This window comes from Cebus imitator, unplaced genomic scaffold, assembly GCF_001604975.1.
Source record: "Cebus imitator isolate Cc_AM_T3 unplaced genomic scaffold, Cebus_imitator-1.0 Scaffold263, whole genome shotgun sequence".
NCBI lineage: Eukaryota > Metazoa > Chordata > Mammalia > Primates > Cebidae > Cebus > Cebus imitator.
Genome location: NW_016107578.1, coordinates 1,259,659 through 1,269,420, shown reverse-complemented (window position 1 = coordinate 1,269,420; position 9,762 = coordinate 1,259,659). Strand labels below are relative to the sequence as shown.

The 9,762-nt window shown below is 43.5% G+C and overlaps 1 long non-coding RNA gene across 1 annotated transcript in view; it reads right to left on the bottom strand.

The window, feature by feature from the left end:
• Positions 1-122: 122 nt before the first annotated feature.
• Positions 123-9,762, bottom strand: part of LOC119467167 — a 16,095-nt gene continuing 6,455 nt past the window's right edge. The window contains exon 3 of the long non-coding RNA XR_005195698.1: positions 123-199. This is a non-coding gene — a long non-coding RNA (uncharacterized LOC119467167). The remainder of the gene's footprint in view (positions 200-9,762) is intronic.

Here is a 9,762-nt window from a genome sequence, read left to right as displayed (position 1 = left end):
AGCGAAAGTCCGTCTCAAAAAAAAAAAAAAAAAAAAAAGAAAATTAAAGTCATATCAAATATCTTTTCTGACTACAACTGTATGAAAATAGAAATCAATAACAGGAATAAAATTAGAAAATTCATAAATAAGTGGAAATGAACTAACACATACCTGAACAAGCAAAGGATTTAAGAGGGCAGTTAATGACAATAAATGCCTATATGAAGAAAGAAAATCACAAGGAAACACCTTCACACTGCACCTTGTGGACTTAGAAGAACAACAAACTAAGCCCAAAGAGATGAAATAATAAAAACCAGGACTGAAATAAATGAAATAAGAAAAATAATAAAAAAGGAAACTAAAAAGTTTTCTGAAAAGATGAACAAACCTTTAGATAGACCAAGAGGTGGAAAAAAAAAAAAAGAAGCTGGGCACAGTGGCTCACATCTGTAATTGCAGTACTTTGGGAGGCTGAGGTAGAAGGATCACCTGAGTCCAGGAGTTCAAGGCCAGCCTGAGCAACATAGCAAGATCGTTATCTGTACAAAAAATATTTTTAAAAATAGCTGGGGCTGGGGGCATGGTGGCTCAAGCCTGTGATCTCAGCACTTTAGGAGGCCAAGGTGGGCAGAATGCTTGAACTCAGGAGTTCGAGACCCGCCTAGGCAACACAGTAAAACTCCATCTCTACGAAAAAATACAAAATTAGCTGGGCGTGGTGGCACATACCAGTAGTCCCAGCTATTCAGGAGGCTGAGGTAGGACAGCTTGAGCCCAGGAGACAGAGGCTGCAGTGAGCCAAGATCGTGTCAGTGCACTCCACCTGGGCAATATAGCCAGTGCTTGCCTCAAAAAAAGAAAAAAATTAGCCAGGCATGGTGGCACAAACTTGTAGTCCTAGCTATTCAGGAGACTGAGGTGAGAGGATCACTTCAGCCCAGGAGGTCAAGACTGCGGTAAGACATGATTGTAGCATTGCACTCCAGCACAGGCAAGAGCAAGACCCTGTTAAAATAAAATAAAATAAAATAAAGAAAGAAAGAAAAGAAAAAAGAAAAAACAACACTCAAAATCAGATGTGAGAGGGGAAACATTACAACTGATAACTACAGAAATATAAAGGATCATAAAAGACTACCTGGAACAATTACATCCTAACAAACTGGATAACCTAGCAGAGATGTACAAATTTCTAGACACACATAACCTACCAACACAAAATCCTAAAAAGGAGAAAATATGAATAGACGAATAATGAAGGAGATCGAATCACTAGCTAAAATCACCCGTAAAACAAACACTGAGGACTTGACTGCTTCATGGGTGAATTATGTAAGACATATAAGAATATCTAAACTAGGCTGGGCGCGGTGGCTCACACCTGTAATCCCAGCACTTTGGGAGGCCGAGGCGGGTGGATCACGAGGTCAAGAGATCGAGATCATGGTGAAACCCCGTCTCTACTAAAAAATACAAAAATTAGCTGGGTGTGGTGGCGCGTGCCTGTGGTCCCAGCTACTCAGGAGGCTGAGGCAGAAGAATTGCTTGAACCCAGGAGGCGGAGGTTGCAGTGAGCAGAGATTGCGCCACTGCACTCCAGCCTGGAGCCTGGCAACAAAGCAAGACTCTGTCTCAAAAAAACAGAAAATAAAAAATAGTATCTAAACCAAACCTTCTGAAATTATTCCAAAAAACTGAAGATGCTACAAAGAAAGAAACGTATAGGCCAATATCCTTAATGTACACAGATGCAAAAATCCTCAACAAAATATTAGCAAACTGAATTCAACAGTACATCAGGCTGGGTACAGTGGCTCATGCCTGTAATCCCAGCACTTTGGGAGGCCGAGGCAGGGGGATAACAATGTCAGGAGTTCAAGACCAGCCTGGCCAACATGGTGAAACCTCATCTTTATTAAAAATACAAAAATTACCCAGGAGTGGTGGCGAGGGCCTGTAGTCCCAGCTACTTGGGAGGCTGAGACAGGAGAAATGCTTGAACCTGGGAGGTAGAGTTGCAGTGAGCTGAAATTCCATTGCACTCCAGTCTGGGCAACAGAGAAGACTCTCTCTCATTAAAAAAAAAAAAAAAAAAAAAAAAAAAAAAAAAAAAAAAAAAAAAAAAAAAAAAAAGGTACATTAAAGGTATCATTCATAATAATCAAGTGGGATTTATCCCTGGAATGCAAGGATGGTTCAACATGTGCAAACCAATCAATGTGATTAACATCACACTAACATAATAAAGTATAAAAATCCTATGATCAGACCGGGCACAGCGACTCACGCCTGTAATCCCAGCACAGAGGCTGAGGTGGACAGATCATGAGGTCAGGAGATTGAGACCATCCTGGCCAACATGGTGAAACCCTGTCCCCACTAAAGTACAAAAAATTACCTGGGCATCATGGTGGGCACCTATGGTCCCAGCTACTCAGGAGCCTGAGGCAGGAAAATCAGTTGAACCCAGGAGGTGGAGGCTGCAGTGAGCCAAGATCGTGCCACTGCACTCCAGCCTGGGTGACAGAGCAAGGAAAAAAAGTGTTAAAACATTAACCAAAAATATTTTTGTGTTGTTGAGACAGTCTCGCTGTGTCACCCAGACTGAAGTACAATGGTGCAATCTCAGCTCACTGCTTCCTCCACAGCCAGGTTCAAGTGATTCTTGTATCTCCCTAGTAGCTGGGATGACAGGTGCACACTACCACACCCAGCTAATTTTTGTATTTTTAGCAGAGACTTTGATCTCCCAAAGTACCGGGATTACAGACATGAGCCACCACGCTCAGTCCCAAGATTTGTAACCTCAAGTGAGTTGAGAAAAATGTTCAAGTATCTTAGCACAGGAAGGATCAAGTACTCCTTCCATTCATTTTTTAAAAAAACATTGAGCTACCATTCTCCATGGAGTTGGCAGGGGCAGGGAGCATCAGCACTAAACCGGATAGGAGGCACCTCGCAAGGTGTAGTTGGTGCAAATATACAAAAGAGGAGCCCAATTCTATTGCCAGGGTCCCTTCTTCAAATCACAGTCACTTGAATGTGCACTAAGTAGTGCCAACTTCGCATGAACAAATGACCCCAGATCCTGGAGAACAGGATAATTACCCCTCTTCCTGGGATCATGGCTGGTAAGCAGTATCCTGAGGTGCATTACTGGGACTAGCACAAGATCCAAACTTTATGACAAAGACTCTTGGCCAACACTTGGAAGGGGCAACAAAAAGCACAGCGTAGCAATACACATAAACTCCAACAAAACAGGCAGCCTTCCCAAATGGCAAAGCCAACCAGCAAACCACGAAGTCAAATGGCACTTATAAGAGACTTTCTACCCCAGTTCAAAATGATCTCACCCTTTTCACCAACTGTGTTGTAAATGAGGCAGTAAGTCCCTCTCGTGGGATCTTTTAGCATCCCTCCAACACCCTCCTGCAATTACAATTGGAGAGGTTCAATAAATTAAAGGATTTATGACACTCATAGATTCTAGGGAGGGAGACGTGCCATGCCTTCAGGGGGCCATGCTGGAGGCAGACCAAAGCAGGAGGCTCTGACAAGCAGTTAGGAAGTTGAGAGAGGCCTCCCTTAAGGGCAATTGCCTTTATTGGGGCTTGAGGTATAGTACTAAAGCAAAAGGCATGTGATTTCATTGTTGCATTTGAATGTTACTAGGTCACAGTCAGGGGAGGGCCAACAGAAGAACTTGTAGCAGGGACCCGCCTTAACACACTTGTCACTTGAGCAGGGAGCTCACAGACTGTTAGAATGCTGAGGCATCAAGAAACTAAATTTTTGGCCGGGTGCGGTGGCTCACGCCTGTAATCCCAGCACTTTGGGAGGCCGAGGCAGGTGGATCATGAGGTCAAGAGATCAAGACCATCCTGGTCAACACGGTGAAACCCCGTCTCTACTAAAAATACAAAAAATTAGCTGGGCATGGTGGCGCGTGCCTGTAGTCCTGGCTACTCGGGAGGCTGAGGCAGGAGAATTGCCTGAACCCGGGAGGCGGAGGTTGCGGTGAGCCGAGATCGCGCCATTGCACTCCAGCCTGGGTAACAAGAGCGAAACTCTGTCTCAGAAAAAAAAAAAAAAAAAAAGAAACTAAATTTTTTAAAACGTACAGTGTAATCAGGGAATAATGACAATATGGAACCTGGAATGGAGACATCTGGTTGGACCCAGATGAAAGTCATGATCTTAAACCCCTGCTATGATTTGGATGTGGTCTGTTTCCATCAAAATTCCTGTTGAGGCTTGGTCCTCAATATCACAGCACTGGGAGGAGGGGCCTAACAAGAGATGTTTGGGTTATGGGGGCAGATCCCACATGAATAGATTAATGCTGTCAGGCAGAAGTGAATTTTAGCTCTCACAGGACTGGATTAGTTCCCACAAGACCTAGTCATTATAAAGCAAGGCTGCTGTTTGTGTTTGGTCCCTTCTGCACAAGCCTGCTTCCCCATCTGGCTCTCTACCATGTTTTGTTGCAGCATGTGAGCCTAATAAGAAGCAAAGCAATAAAAAAAAAGAAGCAGAGCAGATGCTGGGGCCATGCTCTTGGACTTTCCAGCCACCAGAATCCTGAGCCAAAGAAACCTCTTTTCTTCATAAATTACTCAAGTATTATATCATAGCAACAATAAAGAGACTAACCACAACCTAAGACACTTTGAGCCTTTGGTTTTTGAGGAGAAAGCCTTCATCTTGAAATCTGTGTGACAATCTCACTTGGTCCAGATACCTTAGAAGATAATATATATTCTCCTCAAGACCCACACCAAACCACACCAAACCACTTATTGCTGTCACTGGAGTCATAACTAGTCCAAAATCCAGGGGCAAAGATATGCAACATAATACAAGAGAAAAAAGCTCACACAACAAAATAATTTCAACTCTGATAACATGTATCAGAAGAAACCCAGGAACATGTAAGGGATGGATTCTAAGGAAATTAGACCAAGAAGGTTAAAATGTAACACTAGATAGGCCCAAATTCATTGATATGGGCACTGGTATGATTTGGATCTGTGTCCCCACCAAATCTCATGTCAAACTGTAGTCCCCTGTGCTGGAGGTGGGGCCTGGTGGGAGATGATTGGATCATGGGGGGCAGATTTCTCATGAATGGTTTAACACCATCCTCTTTGGTACTATCCTCATGATAATGAGTGAGTTCTCATGAGAACTGGTCATTTAAAAGTGTATAGCACCTCTCCCTCATTTTCTCTTGCTCCTGGCTCCCACCACGTAAGATGTACCTACTCCTGCTTCATCTTCTGCCATGATTGGAAGCTTCCAGGGGCCTCCCCAGAAGCAGAAGTCACTATGCTTCCTGTACAGCCTGCAGAACTGTGAGACAACTAAACCTCTTTATAAATTACCCAGTCTCAGGTATTTCTTTAGAGCAATACGAGAAGAGTGTAATACAGGTACTTACTAGACATTTTGGATTTTATATATTAGTTAATAGACCACGGTATGATTCTAACAGCTAAATTGGTTGGATGCCTGAAACTTGTACTCATGACCTACAGTTAATAGGGTTAATATGCAAGAGCTTCCCTGGCTAATGTAAAGGAGAGAATCCTAGACACACAGGAACGTTACACTGGATTTATCACATGTGATCCGCACAGCTCCACTTCTTCAACTACATTGAGGGCCCAAAACACACCCTCTTCATGAAGGCATTCAGAAATAGTTAACTGAAGGGAGTACCTCCATGTTGAAAAGTTCTGTTTATTCTCTTTTATACATTTGTTAAGACTATAGGAGATACAATCATTGAGATGAGTTCTCTGTTTCAACAGGGATGATGAGAACCTTGAGTGCCAAAAATCAAGTGGGTAGCACTTAACTATCAAAGACAATGAGGCTACATCAAGTGTCAAGGGCACAATGAATGTACCAACAATTGGAATGCTTTGGCCTACAGAGATCATTGGTGTTAGCAAACTGATCACATTTCATCCCTAGGATGAAATAGATAAGCAGCCTACTACAACAGGGATTAATAAATCTTGTTGTAATGGGACATATAGTAAATGTTATACTTTGTGGGCCACACAGTCTGTTGCAAATATTCAACTCTGCTCTTGCAGCACGAAAAAATTTTCAGATAATATGTAAACAAATGAACATGGTTGTTCTGCTCCAATTATAATTTACAAAAACAGGTTTAAGACTAGATGTGTCCCATAAGCCACTGTTTGCCAATCTGAGTCTTGGAATATTGCTTGATCTATGTAACAAGAAGTCTCAAGTTTAGTGGCCAAAAACCTGATAAGAGTTACCACAGGGCAGATTCACAGTCTCTCACCTAATCACCAGACCTAGGTAATACACCACTCAGGACTGTGCAGAAGTCACATGGACTCTGAAGAATTGCTGTGGACTATCATATCAATTCTCCTGTTTTCTATCAAAATAGAGTTGTCAGAGGTTTTGATATTACAGAAAACAATCCAACAGTCCAACACATTGATAATATTTTCCACACTGGATCCCATGAACATTAAACTGTAAATAGTTTGGACACCTTTACAGCCTACAAAGTAGAAGATGGGAGATTCAGGAGCCAGCTAAATCAACAAGTTTGGTTTTGTTTTGATTTTTTGAGGCAGGGTCTTGCTGTTGCCTAGGATAGAGTACAGTGGCGTGATCACGGCTCACCACAACCTCTGCCTCCTAGATTCAAGTGATCCTCCTGCCTCACCCTACCAAGCATCTGGGACTACAGGTGCACATTACCATGCCAGGCTAATTTTTTTTTTTTAATCTCTTTTTTGCTAGAGATGGGATTTTACTATGTTGGCCAGGCTGATCTCGAACTCCTGGCCTCAAGCAATCTTCCTGCCTCGGCCTCCCAAAGTGTTAGGGTTACAGGCCTGAGCCACCCAATCAATACAAATTTGGGGGTTCAGTGATCTAGACCATATCAAGATTATCCCCTTCAAGGTGTCCCTCTTAGTCAGTGCTTCCAAAAATTAGGTGCGACACTTGGCAGATCTATAAGATTCTTTAGACAACATATACCACATTTCAGTGTGCTTTAACCCATCTACAGAGTTGGTTATAATGCTTACAAGTGAAGGCCATGCATGGTGGCTCACGCCTGTAATCCCAGCACTCTGGGAGGCTGAGGCAGGCGGATCACAAGGTCAAGAGATCCAGACCATCCTGGCCAACAAGGTGAAACCCTGTCTCTAGTAAAACTACAAAAATTAGCTAGGAATGGTGGTGCACGCCTGTAGTCCCAGCTACTGGGGAGGCTGAGGCAAGAGAATCACTTGAGCCCAGGGGGCAGAGGCTACTGTGAGCCAAGATCATGCCACTTCACTCCAGTCTGGGTGACAGAGCGAGACTCCATCTCAAAAGCAAAAACAAACAAACAAAAAGTGAGTGAACACCAAGTGATTGTAGTGCACCAAGCTCAGGCTGCAGTACAAGATTTTTAAGGATATGGTGGAAATAACCCAGCAGATACAGCAATGCTCAAAGTATCTATAATAAATAAGCTGTTGCTGGAAGGCTCTAGCAAGTGCCAGTAGGAAAATCATAGCAGTAGTTCAGAATAAGTATATTCCCTCTACTGCAGGTAACTAGTCTCCTTTTGAGTAAACAGTTACCACTGGGCACAACACAGAAGTTGTACATGGGACATCAAATGATCAAGTGGCCTGAGCTTCCTACCATGAACTTGAGGTTGTCTGGCCCACAAAACCCCAGGATTGGTGGGGGGAAATGCAGCAGCAATCTGTCATGAAATGGAAATGGCACAGAAGACATTGAGCTCTAGAAGTTCCACAGTAAACTGCATGAGCAAATGGCAAAGACTCAACACAAGCTCCATTCACACTACCTCCTTTCCCTCAATCCACACCTGTGGCTTCCTGAGGTATTTCTTATGTCTATCCAAGACAAAGCCTGTTTACAGATGTGTCTGCACAATATGCTAGCAGCACCCAAAAGTGGGAGAAGAAACACAACAGCTAAGAGTCTCATCCCAGTGGCAGAACTTCTCACAGTATATTTGACTATTCTCTGGATCTGCAGAACATGGCCAGAAGGACAAGTAAACAATGATCCATGAGCAGTTGCTAATGGTTTCACCAAATGATCAAGGATGTATACGAAACAAGACTAGTAAGACTAGAAAAATATATATGGATGGATCTCTCTTAAATGACAGGGGCTGTGAAGATATTTGTGTCTCATGTAAATGACCAGCAAAGGTAATCCACTAGAAATGAGACTTTTAATAATCAGATGGACAAAATGATACTCTATATAAAAGTCAATTGCTTTCCCCAGCCACCTCAATGCTTGCTCATAAGCCCTTGAATAAGATGGCCATAAAAACAGTGATAAAGGCTACTTACGGCTCAACAGTATGGACTTCCATTTACCAAAGCTGATGTAGCTAACACTACTGCTAGGTGCCTAATCTGCTAAAAGCAAAAACCAACACTGAATACTTAAGGGCATAATTTCTTTTTTCTTTTCTTGGTGGTGGTGGGGGGACAGGGTCTCACTCTGTCACCCAGGCTGGCGTGCAGTGGCACGATCATGGCTCACTACAACCTCGACCTCCTGGGCTCAAGCAATCCTTCTGCCTCATGCTCCCGAGTAGCAGGGACTACAGGCGTATACCACCAAGCCTGGCTAATTTTGGGGAGTTCTGGGGGGCAGGGTTTGATTTTTTGTTTTATAGAGATGGGGTTTCACCATGTTGCCCAGGCTGGTCTTGAACCAAGGGCATTAATTTCTAGAGTAACCAGGGGAGCCACCTGGTGGCAAGACGATTACATTGCACCACTCCTACCATGAAGGTGACTGAGACTCATCCTCACTGGAATAGACTCATGTTCTGGATATGGATTTGCCTCTCTACTAGTTATGCTTCTGCCTAACTGCCTAACCAGTAGAGAGGCAAATCCATATAGGATTTGTATAGAGGCAGATTTGTATAGGGAAGGGCAAATCCACTAGGCTTCTGCTTATACAATGCACCATCCATGCACTCACAGAATGCTTTCACTGTAGTCACAGCATTCACACAACACAGTCTTTCATCAAGGAACCCATTTCACTGCAAAGGTAGTGCAACAGTGAGAACTGGTCTCATCACACACCCCATCACTCAGAAGCAGCTGATCTAAATGAAAGAAGAAATGGCTTACTGAAAATTCAGATACAGGGCCAACTGGGAGACACCCTCTGAAAGAATGGGATTCTGTTTCACAGACCATGCACTGAAACAGAGATCATTACATGCTACTATCTCACTATAATCAGAACGTGCAGGCCCAGGAATTGATGGGTGAAGGCAGAATTAGCTCCACAACAGAATTTTTGCTTCCAATCCTAGCAATGCAGAGCACTGCAAGTTTGGAGATCTGAGTCCATAATGAAGAATGCTTCCCCACCGGCAACTATTTGGTCCCAATACATTGGAAAGTGAGATTAACACCTGGCCATTATGAGTTTCATATCCACTAAACCAAGAGGAAAAAAAAAAAAATAAGAAGGGGCCGGGCACGGTGGCTCACGCCTATAATCCCAGCACTTTGGGAGGCCGAGGCGGGTGGATCACAAGGTCAAGAGATTGAGACCATCCTGGTCAACATGGTGAAACCCCGTGTCTACTAAAAATACAAAAAATTAGCTGGGCGTGGTGGTGAGTGCCTGTAATCCCAGCTACTCGGGAGGCTGAGGCAGGAGAATTGCCTGAACCCAGGAGGCGGAGGTTGCGGTGAGCCGAGATCGTGC